This window comes from Parasteatoda tepidariorum, chromosome 8 (assembly GCF_982258835.1).
Source record: "Parasteatoda tepidariorum strain Cologne lab strain chromosome 8, Ptep-v5.0, whole genome shotgun sequence".
In the NCBI taxonomy this organism is placed as follows: domain Eukaryota; kingdom Metazoa; phylum Arthropoda; class Arachnida; order Araneae; family Theridiidae; genus Parasteatoda; species Parasteatoda tepidariorum.
Genome location: NC_141762.1, coordinates 78113161 through 78130253, shown reverse-complemented (window position 1 = coordinate 78130253; position 17093 = coordinate 78113161). Strand labels below are relative to the sequence as shown.

General features: G+C 42.3%; 29 non-coding genes across 29 annotated transcripts; all 29 read right to left on the bottom strand.

Annotated features, from left to right (window-relative positions):
* Nucleotides 1-284: 284 nt before the first annotated feature.
* Nucleotides 285-355, bottom strand: TRNAG-GCC (transfer RNA glycine (anticodon GCC)). Its single transcript has one exon. It is a non-coding gene; the product is annotated as a tRNA-Gly (tRNA).
* Nucleotides 356-809: 454 nt separating this feature from the next.
* On the bottom strand, nt 810-880 carry TRNAG-GCC (transfer RNA glycine (anticodon GCC)). Its single transcript has one exon. It is a non-coding gene; the product is annotated as a tRNA-Gly (tRNA).
* Nucleotides 881-1071: 191 nt separating this feature from the next.
* On the bottom strand, nt 1072-1142 carry TRNAG-GCC (transfer RNA glycine (anticodon GCC)). The gene has a single exon. It is a non-coding gene; the product is annotated as a tRNA-Gly (tRNA).
* A 2028-nt stretch (nt 1143-3170) lies between these two features.
* Nucleotides 3171-3241, bottom strand: TRNAG-GCC (transfer RNA glycine (anticodon GCC)). The gene has a single exon. It is a non-coding gene; the product is annotated as a tRNA-Gly (tRNA).
* A 191-nt stretch (nt 3242-3432) lies between these two features.
* Nucleotides 3433-3503, bottom strand: TRNAG-GCC (transfer RNA glycine (anticodon GCC)). The gene has a single exon. It is a non-coding gene; the product is annotated as a tRNA-Gly (tRNA).
* Nucleotides 3504-5008: 1505 nt separating this feature from the next.
* TRNAG-ACC (transfer RNA glycine (anticodon ACC)) lies at nt 5009-5079 on the bottom strand. The gene has a single exon. It is a non-coding gene; the product is annotated as a tRNA-Gly (tRNA).
* A 455-nt stretch (nt 5080-5534) lies between these two features.
* TRNAR-ACG (transfer RNA arginine (anticodon ACG)) lies at nt 5535-5605 on the bottom strand. The gene has a single exon. It is a non-coding gene; the product is annotated as a tRNA-Arg (tRNA).
* A 192-nt stretch (nt 5606-5797) lies between these two features.
* TRNAG-GCC (transfer RNA glycine (anticodon GCC)) lies at nt 5798-5868 on the bottom strand. The gene has a single exon. It is a non-coding gene; the product is annotated as a tRNA-Gly (tRNA).
* A 192-nt stretch (nt 5869-6060) lies between these two features.
* On the bottom strand, nt 6061-6131 carry TRNAG-GCC (transfer RNA glycine (anticodon GCC)). The gene has a single exon. It is a non-coding gene; the product is annotated as a tRNA-Gly (tRNA).
* Nucleotides 6132-6323: 192 nt separating this feature from the next.
* TRNAG-ACC (transfer RNA glycine (anticodon ACC)) lies at nt 6324-6394 on the bottom strand. Its single transcript has one exon. It is a non-coding gene; the product is annotated as a tRNA-Gly (tRNA).
* A 192-nt stretch (nt 6395-6586) lies between these two features.
* On the bottom strand, nt 6587-6657 carry TRNAG-GCC (transfer RNA glycine (anticodon GCC)). The gene has a single exon. It is a non-coding gene; the product is annotated as a tRNA-Gly (tRNA).
* Nucleotides 6658-6849: 192 nt separating this feature from the next.
* Nucleotides 6850-6920, bottom strand: TRNAG-GCC (transfer RNA glycine (anticodon GCC)). The gene has a single exon. It is a non-coding gene; the product is annotated as a tRNA-Gly (tRNA).
* A 454-nt stretch (nt 6921-7374) lies between these two features.
* On the bottom strand, nt 7375-7445 carry TRNAG-ACC (transfer RNA glycine (anticodon ACC)). Its single transcript has one exon. It is a non-coding gene; the product is annotated as a tRNA-Gly (tRNA).
* A 454-nt stretch (nt 7446-7899) lies between these two features.
* On the bottom strand, nt 7900-7970 carry TRNAG-GCC (transfer RNA glycine (anticodon GCC)). The gene has a single exon. It is a non-coding gene; the product is annotated as a tRNA-Gly (tRNA).
* A 192-nt stretch (nt 7971-8162) lies between these two features.
* On the bottom strand, nt 8163-8233 carry TRNAG-GCC (transfer RNA glycine (anticodon GCC)). The gene has a single exon. It is a non-coding gene; the product is annotated as a tRNA-Gly (tRNA).
* Nucleotides 8234-8425: 192 nt separating this feature from the next.
* On the bottom strand, nt 8426-8496 carry TRNAG-GCC (transfer RNA glycine (anticodon GCC)). Its single transcript has one exon. It is a non-coding gene; the product is annotated as a tRNA-Gly (tRNA).
* Nucleotides 8497-8688: 192 nt separating this feature from the next.
* Nucleotides 8689-8759, bottom strand: TRNAG-GCC (transfer RNA glycine (anticodon GCC)). The gene has a single exon. It is a non-coding gene; the product is annotated as a tRNA-Gly (tRNA).
* A 192-nt stretch (nt 8760-8951) lies between these two features.
* TRNAG-GCC (transfer RNA glycine (anticodon GCC)) lies at nt 8952-9022 on the bottom strand. The gene has a single exon. It is a non-coding gene; the product is annotated as a tRNA-Gly (tRNA).
* A 456-nt stretch (nt 9023-9478) lies between these two features.
* On the bottom strand, nt 9479-9549 carry TRNAG-GCC (transfer RNA glycine (anticodon GCC)). Its single transcript has one exon. It is a non-coding gene; the product is annotated as a tRNA-Gly (tRNA).
* A 455-nt stretch (nt 9550-10004) lies between these two features.
* TRNAG-GCC (transfer RNA glycine (anticodon GCC)) lies at nt 10005-10075 on the bottom strand. Its single transcript has one exon. It is a non-coding gene; the product is annotated as a tRNA-Gly (tRNA).
* A 192-nt stretch (nt 10076-10267) lies between these two features.
* TRNAG-GCC (transfer RNA glycine (anticodon GCC)) lies at nt 10268-10338 on the bottom strand. Its single transcript has one exon. It is a non-coding gene; the product is annotated as a tRNA-Gly (tRNA).
* A 192-nt stretch (nt 10339-10530) lies between these two features.
* On the bottom strand, nt 10531-10601 carry TRNAG-GCC (transfer RNA glycine (anticodon GCC)). The gene has a single exon. It is a non-coding gene; the product is annotated as a tRNA-Gly (tRNA).
* Nucleotides 10602-10793: 192 nt separating this feature from the next.
* On the bottom strand, nt 10794-10864 carry TRNAG-GCC (transfer RNA glycine (anticodon GCC)). Its single transcript has one exon. It is a non-coding gene; the product is annotated as a tRNA-Gly (tRNA).
* A 192-nt stretch (nt 10865-11056) lies between these two features.
* TRNAG-GCC (transfer RNA glycine (anticodon GCC)) lies at nt 11057-11127 on the bottom strand. Its single transcript has one exon. It is a non-coding gene; the product is annotated as a tRNA-Gly (tRNA).
* A 192-nt stretch (nt 11128-11319) lies between these two features.
* On the bottom strand, nt 11320-11390 carry TRNAG-GCC (transfer RNA glycine (anticodon GCC)). The gene has a single exon. It is a non-coding gene; the product is annotated as a tRNA-Gly (tRNA).
* A 3874-nt stretch (nt 11391-15264) lies between these two features.
* On the bottom strand, nt 15265-15335 carry TRNAG-GCC (transfer RNA glycine (anticodon GCC)). Its single transcript has one exon. It is a non-coding gene; the product is annotated as a tRNA-Gly (tRNA).
* A 192-nt stretch (nt 15336-15527) lies between these two features.
* TRNAG-GCC (transfer RNA glycine (anticodon GCC)) lies at nt 15528-15598 on the bottom strand. The gene has a single exon. It is a non-coding gene; the product is annotated as a tRNA-Gly (tRNA).
* Nucleotides 15599-16053: 455 nt separating this feature from the next.
* On the bottom strand, nt 16054-16124 carry TRNAG-GCC (transfer RNA glycine (anticodon GCC)). The gene has a single exon. It is a non-coding gene; the product is annotated as a tRNA-Gly (tRNA).
* A 455-nt stretch (nt 16125-16579) lies between these two features.
* On the bottom strand, nt 16580-16650 carry TRNAG-GCC (transfer RNA glycine (anticodon GCC)). The gene has a single exon. It is a non-coding gene; the product is annotated as a tRNA-Gly (tRNA).
* Nucleotides 16651-17093: the final 443 nt, after the last annotated feature.

Below are 17093 nucleotides of genomic sequence, written 5' to 3'. Positions count from 1 at the left end.
AATAATATAAAATCCATAAAAGTGCATCGGCCGGGAATCGAACCCGGGCCGCCCGCGTGGCAGGCGATCATTCTACCACTGAACCACCGATGCTCGAACTCGAGCAAGCTAGTTTCTCTGAGCGCTTCTACTCTTTCATAAGGAATGAGAGATTTTCTTTTTTGTACACCCTTTTCGCTTGAATGAAATTTATTGCTTAAAAAGATGGAAGAGTATGCACTCGGTCTTTCCATGATAAATGGATATCACAGAAAGATACAAAAATAATATAAAATCCATAAAAGTGCATCGGCCGGGAATCGAACCCGGGCCGCCCGCGTGGCAGGCGAGCATTCTACCACTGAACCACCGATGCTCGAACTCGAGCAAGCTAGTTTCTCTGCAGCGCTTCTACTCTTTCATAAAGAATGAGAGATTTTCATTTTTGTACACCCTTTTCGCTTGAATGAAATTTATTGCTTTAAAAGATGGAAGAGTATGCACTCGGTCTTTCCATGATAAACGGATATCACAGAAAAATACAAAAATAATATAAAATCCATAAAAGTGCATCGGCCGGGAATCGAACCCGGGCCGCCCGCGTGGCAGGCGATCATTCTACCACTGAACCACCGATGCTCGAACTCGAGCAAGCTAGTTTCTCTGAGCGCTTCTACTCTTTCATAAGGAATGAGAGATTTTCTTTTTTGTACACCCTTTTCGCTTGAATGAAATTTATTGCTTAAAAAGATGGAAGAGTATGCACTCGGTCTTTCCATGATAAACGGATATCACAGAAAGATACAAAAATAATATAAAATCCATAAAAGTGCATCGGCCGGGAATCGAACCCGGGCCGCCCGCGTGGCAGGCGAGCATTCTACCACTGAACCACCGATGCTCGAACTCGAGCAAGCTAGTTTCTCTGAGCGCTTCTACTCTTTCATAAGGAATGAGAGATTTTCTTTTTTGTACACCCTTTTCGCTTGAATGAAATTTATTGCTTAAAAAGATGGAAGAGTATGCACTCGGTCTTTCCATGATAAACGGATATCACAGAAAGATACAAAAATAATATAAAATCCATAAAAGTGCATCGGCCGGGAATCGAACCCGGGCCGCCCGCGTGGCAGGCGAGCATTCTACCACTGAACCACCGATGCTCGAACTCGAGCAAGCTAGTTTCTCTGCAGCGCTTCTACTCTTTCATAAAGAATGAGAGATTTTCATTTTTGTACACCCTTTTCGCTTGAATGAAATTTATTGCTTTAAAAGATGGAAGAGTATGCACTCGGTCTTTCCATGATAAATGGATATCACAGAATGATACAAAAATAATATAAAATCCATAAAAGTGCATCGGCTGGGAATCGAACACGGGCCACCCGCGTGGCAGGCGAGCATTCTACCACTGAACCACCGATGCTCGAACTCGAGCAAGCTAGTTTCTCTGAGCGCTTCTACTCTTTCATAAAGAATGAGAGATTTTCTTTTTTGTACACCCTTTTCGCTTGAATGAAATTTATTGCTTTAAAAGATGGAAGAGTATGCACTCGGTCTTTCCATGACAAATGGATATCACAGAAAAATACAAAAATAATATAAAATCCATAAAAGTGCATCGTCCGGGAATCGAACCCGGGCCGCCCGCGTGGCAGGCGATCATTCTACCACTGAACCACCGATGCTCGAACTCGAGCAAGCTAGTTTCTCTGAGCGCTTCTACTCTTTCATAAGGAATGAGAGATTTTCTTTTTTGTACACCCTTTTCGCTTGAATGAAATTTATTGCTTAAAAAGATGGAAGAGTATGCACTCGGTCTTTCCATGATAAATGGATATCACAGAAAAATACAAAAATAATATAAAATCCATAAAAGTGCATCGGCCGGGAATCGAACCCGGGCCGCCCGCGTGGCAGGCGATCATTCTACCACTGAACCACCGATGCTCGAACTCGAGCAAGCTAGTTTCTCTGCAGCGCTTCTACTCTTTCATAAAGAATGAGAGATTTTCTTTTTTGTACACCCTTTTCGCTTGAATGAAATTTATTGCTTAAAAAGATGGAAGAGTATGCACTCGGTCTTTCCATGATAAATGGATATCACAGAAAAATACAAAAATAATATAAAATCCATAAAAGTGCATCGGCCGGGAATCGAACCCGGGCCGCCCGCGTGGCAGGCGATCATTCTACCACTGAACCACCGATGCTCGAACTCGAGCAAGCTAGTTTCTCTGAGCGCTTCTACTCTTTCATAAAGAATGAGAGATTTTCTTTTTTGTACACCCTTTTCGCTTGAATGAAATTTATTGCTTTAAAAGATGGAAGAGTATGCACTCGGTCTTACCATGACAAATGGATATCACAGAAAAATACAAAAATAATATAAAATCCATAAAAGTGCATCGTCCGGGAATCGAACCCGGGCCGCCCGCGTGGCAGGCGATCATTCTACCACTGAACCACCGATGCTCGAACTCGAGCAAGCTAGTTTCTCTGAGCGCTTCTACTCTTTCATAAAGAATGAGAGATTTTCTTTTTTGTACACCCTTTTCGCTTGAATGAAATTTATTGCTTAAAAAGATGGAAGAGTATGCACTCGGTCTTTCCATGATAAATGGATATCACAGAAAAATACAAAAATAATATAAAATCCATAAAAGTGCATCGGCCGGGAATCGAACCCGGGCCGCCCGCGTGGCAGGCGATCATTCTACCACTGAACCACCGATGCTCGAACTCGAGCAAGCTAGTTTCTCTGCAGCGCTTCTACTCTTTCATAAAGAATGAGAGATTTTCTTTTTTGTACACCCTTTTCGCTTGAATGAAATTTATTGCTTAAAAAGATGGAAGAGTATGCACTCGGTCTTTCCATGATAAATGGATATCACAGAAAGATACAAAAATAATATAAAATCCATAAAAGTGCATCGGCTGGGAATCGAACCCGGGCCACCCGCGTGGCAGGCGAGCATTCTACCACTGAACCACCGATGCTCGAACTCGAGCAAGCTAGTTTCTCTGAGCGCTTCTACTCTTTCATAAGGAATGAGAGATTTTCTTTTTTGTACACCCTTTTCGCTTGAATGAAATTTATTGCTTAAAAAGATGGAAGAGTATGCACTCGGTCTTTCCATGATAAACGGATATCACAGAAAGATACAAAAATAATATAAAATCCATAAAAGTGCATCGGCCGGGAATCGAACCCGGGCCGCCCGCGTGGCAGGCGAGCATTCTACCACTGAACCACCGATGCTCGAACTCGAGCAAGCTAGTTTCTCTGAGCGCTTCTACTCTTTCATAAGGAATGAGAGATTTTCTTTTTTGTACACCCTTTTCGCTTGAATGAAATTTATTGCTTAAAAAGATGGAAGAGTATGCACTCGGTCTTTCCATGATAAACGGATATCACAGAAAGATACAAAAATAATATAAAATCCATAAAAGTGCATCGGCCGGGAATCGAACCCGGGCCGCCCGCGTGGCAGGCGAGCATTCTACCACTGAACCACCGATGCTCGAACTCGAGCAAGCTAGTTTCTCTGCAGCGCTTCTACTCTTTCATAAAGAATGAGAGATTTTCATTTTTGTACACCCTTTTCGCTTGAATGAAATTTATTGCTTTAAAAGATGGAAGAGTATGCACTCGGTCTTTCCATGATAAATGGATATCACAGAATGATACAAAAATAATATAAAATCCATAAAAGTGCATCGGCTGGGAATCGAACACGGGCCACCCGCGTGGCAGGCGAGCATTCTACCACTGAACCACCGATGCTCGAACTCGAGCAAGCTAGTTTCTCTGAGCGCTTCTACTCTTTCATAAAGAATGAGAGATTTTCTTTTTTGTACACCCTTTTCGCTTGAATGAAATTTATTGCTTTAAAAGATGGAAGAGTATGCACTCGGTCTTTCCATGACAAATGGATATCACAGAAAAATACAAAAATAATATAAAATCCATAAAAGTGCATCGTCCGGGAATCGAACCCGGGCCGCCCGCGTGGCAGGCGATCATTCTACCACTGAACCACCGATGCTCGAACTCGAGCAAGCTAGTTTCTCTGAGCGCTTCTACTCTTTCATAAAGAATGAGAGATTTTCTTTTTTGTACACCCTTTTCGCTTGAATGAAATTTATTGCTTAAAAAGATGGAAGAGTATGCACTCGGTCTTTCCATGATAAATGGATATCACAGAAAAATACAAAAATAATATAAAATCCATAAAAGTGCATCGGCCGGGAATCGAACCCGGGCCGCCCGCGTGGCAGGCGATCATTCTACCACTGAACCACCGATGCTCGAACTCGAGCAAGCTAGTTTCTCTGCAGCGCTTCTACTCTTTCATAAAGAATGAGAGATTTTCTTTTTTGTACACCCTTTTCGCTTGAATGAAATTTATTGCTTAAAAAGATGGAAGAGTATGCACTCGGTCTTTCCATGATAAATGGATATCACAGAAAGATACAAAAATAATATAAAATCCATAAAAGTGCATCGGCTGGGAATCGAACCCGGGCCACCCGCGTGGCAGGTGAGCATTCTACCACTGAACCACCGATGCTCGAACTCGAGCAAGCCAGTTTCTCTGCAGCGCTTCTACTCTTTCATAAAGAATGAGAGATTTTCTTTTTTGTACACCCTTTTCGCTTGAATGAAATTTATTGCTTAAAAAGATGGAAGAGTATGCACTCGGTCTTTCCATGATAAATGGATATCACAGAAAGATACAAAAATAATATAAAATCCATAAAAGTGCATCGGCCGGGAATCGAACCCGGGCCGCCCGCGTGGCAGGGGAGCATTCTACCACTGAACCACCGATGCTCGAACTCGAGCAAGCTAATTTCTCTGCAGCGCTTCTACTCTTTCATAAAGAATGAGAGATTTTCCTTTTTGTACACCCTTTTCGCTTGGATGAAATTTATTGCTTAAAAAGATGGAAGAGTATGCACTCGGTCTTTCCATGATAAATGGATATCACAGAAAGATACAAAAATAATATAAAATCCATAAAAGTGCATCAGCCAGGAATCGAACCCGGGCCGCCCGCGTGGTCGGCGAGCTTTCTACCACTGAACCACCGATGCTCGAACTCGAGCAAGCTAGTTTCTCTGCAGCGCTTATACTCTTTCATAAAGAATGAGAGATTTTCTTTTTTGTACACCCTTATCGCTTGAATGAAATTTATTGCTTAAAAAGATGGAAGAGTATGCACTCGGTCTTTCCATGATAAATGGATATCACAGAAAGATACGAAAATAATATAAATTCCATAAAAGTGCATATGCCGGGAATCGAACCCGGGCCGCCCGCGTGGTCGGCGAGCTTTCTACCACTGAACCACCGATGCTCGAACTCGAGAAAGCTAGTTTCTCTGCAGCGCTTCTACTCTTTCATAAAGAATGAGAGATTTTCCTTTTTGTACACCCTTTTCGCTTGGATGAAATTTATTGCTTAAAAAGATGGAAGAGTATGCACTCGGTCTTTCCATGATAAATGGATATCACAGAAAGATACAAAAATAATATAAAATCCATAAAAGTGCATCAGCCAGGAATCGAACCCGGGCCGCCCGCGTCGTCGGCGAGCTTTCTACCACTGAACCACCGATGCTCGAACTCGAGCAAGCTAGTTTCTCTGCAGCGCTTCTACTCTTTCATAAAGAATGAGAGATTTTCTTTTTTGTACACCCTTTTCGCTTGAATGAAATTTATTGCTTAAAAAGATGGAAGAGTATGCACTCGGTCTTTCCATGATAAATGGATATCACAGAAAGATACGTAAATAATATAAATTCCATAAAAGTGCATCGGCCGGGAATCGAACCCGGGCCGCCCGCGTGGCAGGCGAGCATTCTACCACTGAACCACCGATGCTCGAACTCGAGCAAGCTAGTTTCTCTGCAGCGCTTCTACTCTTTCATAAAAAATGAGAGATTTTCATTTTTGTACACCCTTTTCGCTTGAATGAAATTTATTGCTTAAAAAGATGCAAGAGTATGCACTCGGTCTTTCCATGATAAACGGATATCACAGAAAGATACAAAAATAATATAAAATCCATAAAAGTGCATCGGCCGGGAATCGAACCCGGGCCGCCCGCGTGGCAGGCGAGCATTCTACCACTGAACCACCGATGCTCGAACTCGAGCAAGCTAGTTTCTCTGCAGCGCTTCTACTCTTTCATAAAGAATGAGAGATTTTCTTTTTTGTACACCCTTTTCGCTTGAATGAAATTTATTGCTTTAAAAGATGGAAGAGTATGCACTCTGTCTTTCCATGATAAATGGATATCACAGAAAAATACAAAAATAATATAAAATCCATAAAAGTGCATCGGCCGGGAATCGAACCCGGGCCGCCCGCGTGGTCGGCGAGCTTTCTACCACTGAACCACCGATGCTCGAACTCGAGCAAGCTAGTTTCTCTGCAGCGCTTCTACTCTTTCATAAAGAATGAGAGATTTTCTTTTTTGTACACCCTTTTCGCTTGAATGAAATTTATTGCTTAAAAAGATGGAAGAGTATGCACTCGGTCTTTCCATGATAAATGGATATCACAGAAAGATACAAAAATAATATAAAATCCATAAAAGTGCATCGGCCGGGAATCGAACCCGGGCCGCCCGCGTGGCAGGCGAGCATTCTACCACTGAACCACCGATGCTCGAACTCGAGCAAGCTAGTTTCTCTGCAGCGCTTCTACTCTTTCATAAAAAATGAGAGATTTTCATTTTTGTACACCCTTTTCGCTTGAATGAAATTTATTGCTTAAAAAGATGCAAGAGTATGCACTCGGTCTTTTCATGATAAACGGATATCACAGAAAGATACAAAAATAATATAAAATCCATAAAAGTGCATCGGCCGGGAATCGAACCCGGGCCGCCCGCGTGGCAGGCGAGCATTCTACCACTGAACCACCGATGCTCGAACTCGAGCAAGCTAGTTTCTCTGCAGCGCTTCTACTCTTTCATAAAGAATGAGAGATTTTCTTTTTTGTACACCCTTTTCGCTTGAATGAAATTTATTGCTTTAAAAGATGGAGGAGTATGCACTCTGTCTTTCCATGATAAATGGATATCACAGAAAAATACAAAAATAATATAAAATCCATAAAAGTGCATCGGCCGGGAATCGAACCCGGGCCGCCCGCGTGGCAGGCGATCATTCTACCACTGAACCACCGATGCTCGAACTCGAGCAAGCTAGTTTCTCTGAGCGCTTCTACTCTTTCATAAGGAATGAGAGATTTTCTTTTTTGTACACCCTTTTCGCTTGAATGAAATTTATTGCTTAAAAAGATGGAAGAGTATGCACTCGGTCTTTCCTTGATAAACGGATATCACAGAATGATACAAAAATAATATAAAATCCATAAAAGTGCATCGGCCGGGAATCGAACCCGGGCCGCCCGCGTGGTCGGCGAGCTTTCTACCACTGAACCACCGATGCTCGAACTCGAGCAAGCTAGTTTCTCTGCAGCGCTTCTACTCTTTCATAAAGAATGAGAGATTTTCTTTTTTGTACACCCTTTTCGCTTGAATGAAATTTATTGCTTAAAAAGATGGAAGAGTATGCACTCGGTCTTTCCATGATAAATGGATATCACAGAAAGATACGTAAATAATATAAATTCCATAAAAGTGCATCGGCCGGGAATCGAACCCGGGCCGCCCGCGTGGCAGGCGATCATTCTACCACTGAACCACCGATGCTCGAACTCGAGCAAGCTAGTTTCTCTGAGCGCTTCTACTCTTTCATAAGGAATGAGAGATTTTCTTTTTTGTACACCCTTTTCGCTTGAATGAAATTTATTGCTTAAAAAGATGAAAGAGTATGCACTCGGTCTTTCCATGATAAACGGATATCACAGAAAGATACAAAAATAATATAAAATCTATAAAAGTGCATCGGCCGGGAATCGAACCCGGGCCGCCCGCGTGGCAGGCGAGCATTCTACCACTGAACCACCGATGCTCGAACTCGAGCAAGCTAGTTTCTCTGCAGCGCTTATACTCTTTCATAAAGAATGAGAGATTTTCTTTTTTGTACACCCTTTTCGCTTGAATGAAATTTATTGCTTCAAAAGATGGAAGAGTATGCACTCGGTCTTTCCATGATAAATGGATATCACAGAAAGATACAAAAATAATATAAAATCCATAAAAGTGCATCGGCCGGGAATCGAACCCGGGCCGCCCGCGTGGCAGGCGAGCATTCTACCACTGAACCACCGATGCTCGAACTCGAGCAAGCTAGTTTCTCTGCAGCGCTTCTACTTTTTCATAAAAAATGAGAGATTTTCATTTTTGTACACCCTTTTCGCTTGAATGAAATTTATTGCTTCAAAAGATGGAAGAGTATGCACTCGGTCTTTCCATGATAAATGGATATCACAGAAAGATACAAAAATAATATAAAATCCATAAAAGTGCATCGGCCGGGAATCGAACCCGGGCCGCCCGCGTGGCAGGCGAGCATTCTACCACTGAACCACCGATGCTCGAACTCGAGCAAGCTAGTTTCTCTGCAGCGCTTCTACTCTTTCATAAAAAATGAGAGATTTTCATTTTTGTACACCCTTTTCGCTTGAATGAAATTTATTGCTTCAAAAGATGGAAGAGTATGCACTCGGTCTTTCCATGATAAATGGATATCACAGAAAGATACAAAAATAATATAAAATCCATAAAAGTGCATCGGCCGGGAATCGAACCCGGGCCGCCCGCGTGGCAGGCGAGCATTCTACCACTGAACCACCGATGCTCGAACTCGAGCAAGCTAGTTTCTCTGCAGCGCTTCTACTCTTTCATAAAAAATGAGAGATTTTCATTTTTGTACACCCTTTTCGCTTGAATGAAATTTATTTCTTCAAAAGATGGAAGAGTATGCACTCGGTCTTTCCATGATAAATGGATATCACAGAAAGATACAAAAATAATATAAAATCCATAAAAGTGCATCGGCCGGGAATCGAACCCGGGCCGCCCGCGTGGCAGGCGAGCATTCTACCACTGAACCACCGATGCTCGAACTCGAGCAAGCTAGTTTCTCTGCAGCGCTTCTACTCTTTCATAAAAAATGAGAGATTTTCATTTTTGTACACCCTTTTCGCTTGAATGAAATTTATTGCTTAAAAAGATGCAAGAGTATGCACTCGGTCTTTCCATGATAAACGGATATCACAGAAAGATACAAAAATAATATAAAATCCATAAAAGTGCATCGGCCGGGAATCGAACCCGGGCCGCCCGCGTGGCAGGCGAGCATTCTACCACTGAACCACCAATGCTCGAACTCGAGCAAGCTAGTTTTCTCTGCAGCGCTTCTACTCTTTCATAAAGAATGAGAGATTTTCTTTTTTGTACACCCTTTTCGCTTGAATGAAATTTATTGCTTAAAAAGATGCAAGAGTATGCACTCGGTCTTTCCATGATAAATGGATATCACAGAAAGATACAAAAATAATATAAAATCCATAAAAGTGCATCGGCCGGGAATCGAACCCGGGCCGCCCGCGTGGCAGGCGAGCATTCTACCACTGAACCACCGATGCTCGAACTCGAGCAAGCTAGTTTCTCTGCAGCGCTTCTACTCTTTCATAAAGAATGAGAGATTTTCATTTTTGTACACCCTTTTCGCTTGAATGAAATTTATTGCTTAAAAAGATGCAAGAGTATGCACTCGGTCTTTCCATGATAAACGGATATCACAGAAAGATACAAAAATAATATAAAATCCATAAAAGTGCATCGGCCGGGAATCGATCCCGGGCCGCCCGCGTGGCAGGCGAGCATTCTACCACTGAACCACCGATGCTCGAACTCGAGCAAGCTAGTTTCTCTGCAGCGCTTCTACTCTTTCATAAAAAATGAGAGATTTTCATTTTTGTACACCCTTTTCGCTTGAATGAAATTTATTGCTTAAAAAGATGCAAGAGTATGCACTCGGTCTTTCCATGATAAACGGATATCACAGAAAGATACAAAAATAATATAAAATCCATAAAAGTGCATCGGCCGGGAATCGAACCCGGGCCGCCCGCGTGGCAGGCGAGCATTCTACCACTGAACCACCGATGCTCGAACTCGAGCAAGCTAGTTTCTCTGCAGCGCTTCTACTCTTTCATAAAGAATGAGAGATTTTCATTTTTGTACACCCTTTTCGCTTGAATGAAATTTATTGCTTAAAAAGATGCAAGAGTATGCACTCGGTCTTTCCATGATAAATGGATATCACAGAAAGATACAAAAATAATATAAAATCCATAAAAGTGCATCGGCCGGGAATCGAACCCGGGCCGCCCGCGTGGCAGGCGAGCATTCTACCACTGAACCACCGATGCTCGAACTCGAGCAAGCTAGTTTCTCTGCAGCGCTTCTACTCTTTCATAAAAAATGAGAGATTTTCATTTTTGTACACCCTTTTCGCTTGAATGAAATTTATTGCTTAAAAAGATGCAAGAGTATGCACTCGGTCTTTCCATGATAAACGGATATCACAGAAAGATACAAAAATAATATAAAATCCATAAAAGTGCATCGGCCGGGAATCGAACCCGGGCCGCCCGCGTGGCAGGCGAGCATTCTACCACTGAACCACCGATGCTCGAACTCGAGCAAGCTAGTTTCTCTGCAGCGCTTCTACTCTTTCATAAAGAATGAGAGATTTTCTTTTTTGTACACCCTTTTCGCTTGAATGAAATTTATTGCTTAAAAAGATGCAAGAGTATGCACTCGGTCTTTCCATGATAAATGGATATCACAGAAAGATACAAAAATAATATAAAATCCATAAAAGTGCATCGGCCGGGAATCGAACCCGGGCCGCCCGCGTGGCAGGCGAGCATTCTACCACTGAACCACCGATGCTCGAACTCGAGCAAGCTAGTTTCTCTGCAGCGCTTCTACTCTTTCATAAAGAATGAGAGATTTTCTTTTTTGTACACCCTTTTCGCTTGAATGAAATTTATTGCTTAAAAAGATGCAAGAGTATGCACTCGGTCTTTCCATGATAAACGGATATCACAGAAAGATACAAAAATAATATAAAATCCATAAAAGTGCATCGGCCGGGAATCGAACCCGGGCCGCCCGCGTGGCAGGCGAGCATTCTACCACTGAACCACCGATGCTCGAACTCGAGCAAGCTAGTTTCTCTGCAGCGCTTCTACTCTTTCATAAAGAATGAGAGATTTTCATTTTTGTACACCCTTTTCGCTTGAATGAAATTTATTGCTTAAAAAGATGCAAGAGTATGCACTCGGTCTTTCCATGATAAATGGATATCACAGAAAGATACAAAAATAATATAAAATCCATAAAAGTGCATCGGCCGGGAATCGAACCCGGGCCGCCCGCGTGGCAGGCGAGCATTCTACCACTGAACCACCGATGCTCGAACTCGAGCAAGCTAGTTTCTCTGCAGCGCTTCTACTCTTTCATAAAGAATGAGAGATTTTCTTTTTTGTACACCCTTTTCGCTTGAATGAAATTTATTGCTTTAAAAGATGGAAGAGTATGCACTCGGTCTTTCCATGATAAATGGATATCACAGAAAGATACAAAAATAATATAAAATCCATAAAAGTGCATCGGCCGGGAATCGAACCCGGGCCGCCCGCGTGGCAGGCGAGCATTCTACCACTGAACCACCGATGCTCGAACTCGAGCAAGCTAGTTTCTCTGCAGCGCTTCTACTCTTTCATAAAGAATGAGAGATTTTCTTTTTTGTACACCCTTTTCGCTTGAATGAAATTTATTGCTTTAAAAGATGGAAGAGTATGCACTCGGTCTTTCCATGATAAATGGATATCACAGAAAGATACAAAAATAATATAAAATCCATAAAAGTGCATCGGCCGGGAATCGAACCCGGGCCGCCCGCGTGGCAGGCGAGCATTCTACCACTGAACCACCGATGCTCGAACTCGAGCAAGCTAGTTTCTCTGCAGCGCTTCTACTCTTTCATAAAGAATGAGAGATTTTCTTTTTTGTACACCCTTTTCGCTTGAATGAAATTTATTGCTTTAAAAGATGGAAGAGTATGCACTCGGTCTTTCCATGATAAATGGATATCACAGAAAGATACAAAAATAATATAAAATCCATAAAAGTGCATCGGCCGGGAATCGAACCCGGGCCGCCCGCGTGGCAGGCGAGCATTCTACCACTGAACCACCGATGCTCGAACTCGAGCAAGCTAGTTTCTCTGCAGCGCTTCTACTCTTTCATAAAGAATGAGAGATTTTCTTTTTTGTACACCCTTTTCGCTTGAATGAAATTTATTGCTTTAAAAGATGGAAGAGTATGCACTCGGTCTTTCCATGATAAATGGATATCACAGAAAGATACAAAAATAATATAAAATCCATAAAAGTGCATCGGCCGGGAATCGAACCCGGGCCGCCCGCGTGGCAGGCGAGCATTCTACCACTGAACCACCGATGCTCGAACTCGAGCAAGCTAGTTTCTCTGCAGCGCTTCTACTCTTTCATAAAGAATGAGAGATTTTCTTTTTTGTACACCCTTTTCGCTTGAATGAAATTTATTGCTTTAAAAGATGGAAGAGTATGCACTCGGTCTTTCCATGATAAATGGATATCACAGAAAGATACAAAAATAATATAAAATCCATAAAAGTGCATCGGCCGGGAATCGAACCCGGGCCGCCCGCGTGGCAGGCGAGCATTCTACCACTGAACCACCGATGCTCGAACTCGAGCAAGCTAGTTTCTCTGCAGCGCTTCTACTCTTTCATAAAGAATGAGAGATTTTCTTTTTTGTACACCCTTTTCGCTTGAATGAAATTTATTGCTTTAAAAGATGGAAGAGTATGCACTCGGTCTTTCCATGATAAATGGATATCACAGAAAGATACAAAAATAATATAAAATCCATAAAAGTGCATCGGCCGGGAATCGAACCCGGGCCGCCCGCGTGGCAGGCGAGCATTCTACCACTGAACCACCGATGCTCGAACTCGAGCAAGCTAGTTTCTCTGCAGCGCTTCTACTCTTTCATAAAGAATGAGAGATTTTCTTTTTTGTACACCCTTTTCGCTTGAATGAAATTTATTGCTTTAAAAGATGGAAGAGTATGCACTCGGTCTTTCCATGATAAATGGATATCACAGAAAGATACAAAAATAATATAAAATCCATAAAAGTGCATCGGCCGGGAATCGAACCCGGGCCGCCCGCGTGGCAGGCGAGCATTCTACCACTGAACCACCGATGCTCGAACTCGAGCAAGCTAGTTTCTCTGCAGCGCTTCTACTCTTTCATAAAGAATGAGAGATTTTCTTTTTTGTACACCCTTTTCGCTTGAATGAAATTTATTGCTTTAAAAGATGGAAGAGTATGCACTCGGTCTTTCCATGATAAATGGATATCACAGAAAGATACAAAAATAATATAAAATCCATAAAAGTGCATCGGCCGGGAATCGAACCCGGGCCGCCCGCGTGGCAGGCGAGCATTCTACCACTGAACCACCGATGCTCGAACTCGAGCAAGCTAGTTTCTCTGCAGCGCTTCTACTCTTTCATAAAGAATGAGAGATTTTCTTTTTTGTACACCCTTTTCGCTTGAATGAAATTTATTGCTTTAAAAGATGCAAGAGTATGCACTCGGTCTTTCCATGATAAATGGATATCACAGAAAGATACAAAAATAATATAAAATCCATAAAAGTGCATCGGCCGGGAATCGAACCCGGGCCGCCCGCGTGGCAGGCGAGCATTCTACCACTGAACCACCGATGCTCGAACTCGAGCAAGCTAGTTTCTCTGCAGCGCTTCTACTCTTTCATAAAGAATGAGAGATTTTCTTTTTTGTACACCCTTTTCGCTTGAATGAAATTTATTGCTTTAAAAGATGGAAGAGTATGCACTCGGTCTTTCCATGATAAATGGATATCACAGAAAGATACAAAAATAATATAAAATCCATAAAAGTGCATCGGCCGGGAATCGAACCCGGGCCGCCCGCGTGGCAGGCGAGCATTCTACCACTGAACCACCGATGCTCGAACTCGAGCAAGCTAGTTTCTCTGCAGCGCTTCTACTCTTTCATAAAGAATGAGAGATTTTCTTTTTTGTACACCCTTTTCGCTTGAATGAAATTTATTGCTTTAAAAGATGGAAGAGTATGCACTCGGTCTTTCCATGATAAATGGATATCACAGAAAGATACAAAAATAATATAAAATCCATAAAAGTGCATCGGCCGGGAATCGAACCCGGGCCGCCCGCGTGGCAGGCGAGCATTCTACCACTGAACCACCGATGCTCGAACTCGAGCAAGCTAGTTTCTCTGCAGCGCTTCTACTCTTTCATAAAGAATGAGAGATTTTCTTTTTTGTACACCCTTTTCGCTTGAATGAAATTTATTGCTTTAAAAGATGCAAGAGTATGCACTCGGTCTTTCCATGATAAATGGATATCACAGAAAGATACAAAAATAATATAAAATCCATAAAAGTGCATCGGCCGGGAATCGAACCCGGGCCGCCCGCGTGGCAGGCGAGCATTCTACCACTGAACCACCGATGCTCGAACTCGAGCAAGCTAGTTTCTCTGCAGCGCTTCTACTCTTTCATAAAGAATGAGAGATTTTCTTTTTTGTACACCCTTTTCGCTTGAATGAAATTTATTGCTTAAAAAGATGCAAGAGTATGCACTCGGTCTTTCCATGATAAACGGATATCACAGAAAGATACAAAAATAATATAAAATCCATAAAAGTGCATCGGCCGGGAATCGAACCCGGGCCGCCCGCGTGGCAGGCGATCATTCTACCACTGAACCACCGATGCTCGAACTCGAGCAAGCTAGTTTCTCTGCAGCGCTTCTACTCTTTCATAAAGAATGAGAGATTTTCTTTTTTGTACACCCTTTTCGCTTGAATGAAATTTATTGCTTAAAAAGATGGAAGAGTATGCACTCGGTCTTTCCATGATAAATGGATATCACAGAAAGATACAAAAATAATATAAAATCCATAAAAGTGCATCGGCCGGGAATCGAACCCGGGCCGCCCGCGTGGCAGGCGAGCATTCTACCACTGAACCACCGATGCTCGAACTCGAGCAAGCTAGTTTCTCTGCAGCGCTTCTACTCTTTCATAAAGAATGAGAGATTTTCTTTTTTGTACACCCTTTTCGCTTGAATGAAATTTATTGCTTAAAAAGATGGAAGAGTATGCACTCGGTCTTTCCATGATAAATGGATATCACAGAAAGATACAAAAATAATATAAAATCCATAAAAGTGCATCGGCCGGGAATCGAACCCGGGCCACCCGCGTGGCAGGCGAGCATTCTACCACTGAACCACCGATGCTCGAACTCGAGCAAGCTAGTTTCTCTGCAGCGCTTCTACTCTTTCATAAAGAATGAGAGATTTTCTTTTTTGTACACCCTTTTCGCTTGAATGAAATTTATTGCTTAAAAAGATGGAAGAGTATGCACTCGGTCTTTCCATGATAAATGGATATCACAGAAAGATACAAAAATAATATAAAATCCATAAAAGTGCATCGGCCGGGAATCGAACCCGGGCCACCCGCGTGGCAGGCGAGCATTCTACCACTGAACCACCGATGCTCGAACTCGAGCAAGCTAGTTTCTCTGCAGCGCTTCTACTCTTTCATAAAGAATGAGAGATTTTCTTTTTTGTACACCCTTTTCGCTTGAATGAAATTTATTGCTTAAAAAGATGGAAGAGTATGCACTCGGTCTTTCCATGATAAATGGATATCACAGAAAGATACAAAAATAATATAAAATCCATAAAAGTGCATCGGCCGGGAATCGAACCCGGGCCACCCGCGTGGCAGGCGATCATTCTACCACTGAACCACCGATGCTCGAACTCGAGCAAGCTAGTTTCTCTGCAGCGCTTCTACTCTTTCATAAAGAATGAGAGATTTTCTTTTTTGTACACCCTTTTCGCTTGAATGAAATTTATTGCTTAAAAAGATGGAAGAGTATGCACTCGGTCTTTCCATGATAAATGGATATCACAGAAAGATACAAAAATAATATAAAATCCATAAAAGTGCATCGGCCGGGAATCGAACCCGGGCCACCCGCGTGGCAGGCGAGCATTCTACCACTGAACCACCGATGCTCGAACTCGAGCAAGCTAGTTTCTCTGCAGCGCTTCTACTCTTTCATAAAGAATGAGAGATTTTCTTTTTTGTACACCCTTTTCGCTTGAATGAAATTTATTGCTTAAAAAGATGGAAGAGTATGCACTCGGTCTTTCCATGATAAATGGATATCACAGAAAGATACAAAAATAATATAAAATCCATAAAAGTGCATCGGCCGGGAATCGAACCCGGGCCACCCGCGTGGCAGGCGATCATTCTACCACTGAACCACCGATGCTCGAACTCGAGCAAGCTAGTTTCTCTGCAGCGCTTCTACTCTTTCATAAAGAATGAGAGATTTTCTTTTTTGTACACCCTTTTCGCTTGAATGAAATTTATTGCTTAAAAAGATGGAAGAGTATGCACTCGGTCTTTCCATGATAAATGGATATCACAGAAAGATACAAAAATAATATAAAATCCATAAAAGTGCATCGGCCGGGAATCGAACCCGGGCCACCCGCGTGGCAGGCGAGCATTCTACCACTGAACCACCGATGCTCGAACTCGAGCAAGCTAGTTTCTCTGCAGCGCTTCTACTCTTTCATAAAGAATGAGAGATTTTCTTTTTTGTACACCCTTTTCGCTTGAATGAAATTTATTGCTTAAAAAGATGGAAGAGTATGCACTCGGTCTTTCCATGATAAATGGATATCACAGAATGATACAAAAATAATATAAAATCCATAAAAGTGCATCGGCCGGGAATCGAACCCGGGCCGCCCGCGTGGCAGGCGAGCATTCTACCACTGAACCACCGATGCTCGAACTCGAGCAAGCTAATTTCTCTGCAGCGCTTCTACTCTTTCATAAAGAATGAGAGATTTTCCTTTTTGTACACCCTTTTCGCTTGGATGAAATTTATTGCTTAAAAAGATGGAAGAGTATGCACTCGGTCTTTCCATGATAAATGGATATCACAGAAAGATACAAAAATAATATAA